The sequence below is a fragment of the Atta colombica genome, unplaced genomic scaffold (assembly GCF_001594045.1).
Source record: "Atta colombica isolate Treedump-2 unplaced genomic scaffold, Acol1.0 scaffold111, whole genome shotgun sequence".
Classification (NCBI taxonomy): domain Eukaryota; kingdom Metazoa; phylum Arthropoda; class Insecta; order Hymenoptera; family Formicidae; genus Atta; species Atta colombica.
The window spans coordinates 37,301-38,215 of record NW_017259197.1 but is presented as its reverse complement, the minus strand read 5'-3'; the positions used below and the strand labels follow the sequence as shown (position 1 = coordinate 38,215).

The window sequence follows — 915 nt, the reverse complement described above, 5'->3', positions numbered from 1 at the left end:
TATATATATATAAAGATAGAAATATAGTAGACAATATACAGAGAATTCATTAGAATCAATTATAAATTCTGCCATATATCAATTCGAACTCCACATCTAATATATGAATCAGAGTACGATTCATTCTATGCTGTAGTACTCATCCGTCCGATTGTATATATTTTTCAAACATAAAACGTTATGTGTTATTATAAAAATTATATAAATATTGTAAACCGTTATCGAATGGATGTCTGGTCTAACAGGATAATTTAATCATGAACGTTGCAAAACAATAATTTTTGTGAAAGATGTTATTCGATTGAATTGTAAAAATCGAATAACATATTTCAAAGCAAGCCAACCTGTATATGTTGAGAAATAGTGAATCTTTTTTTTTCTCTTTTTACAAATTACTGTTATCATTCTCGATCGAAATCATGCGATGCAATTTCTATGTGGGCTGACCATCTCAGAGACACTCGATACATATTTACACATCTCGATCTATACATATTATATACTACAGAAACACCTTTTGTTTTTTATAATGGCTGTGTGCTCTCCTGTGCAAAAGCGTTGCCTGGTATAGCCATGTGTTGTTTATTTTCAGACAAATAGCAAAGTCGAGATTATATTTGTCTAAAGGTAATACACGAAACTACGAATGATGAACATTGACTTGTTATCTCTGTACAAATCAGTGTCGCATGAAATGCTTGATCCTTTCATTATTGATCCGTATGCGCACAAGAAAGACCTGTAAATATTATGCATCACACATAATTATATTCATCGATTACTATCTATTCTTCTCTTCCCTCCGAATCTGTCAGAAAAGATTTACTATCGTGTACAGATGTTATGGAATGTTCAATCTTGTCACAGCTTTATATTTTATATATATATATATATATATATATATATAATGTGTGT

General features: G+C 30.1%; 1 protein-coding gene across 1 annotated transcript in view; it reads left to right on the top strand.

Moving 5' to 3' along the window:
• LOC108693953 (centrosome-associated protein 350-like) overlaps positions 1-915 on the top strand; it is a 12,184-nt gene that overhangs the window by 9,562 nt on the left and 1,707 nt on the right. The window lies entirely within an intron of this gene.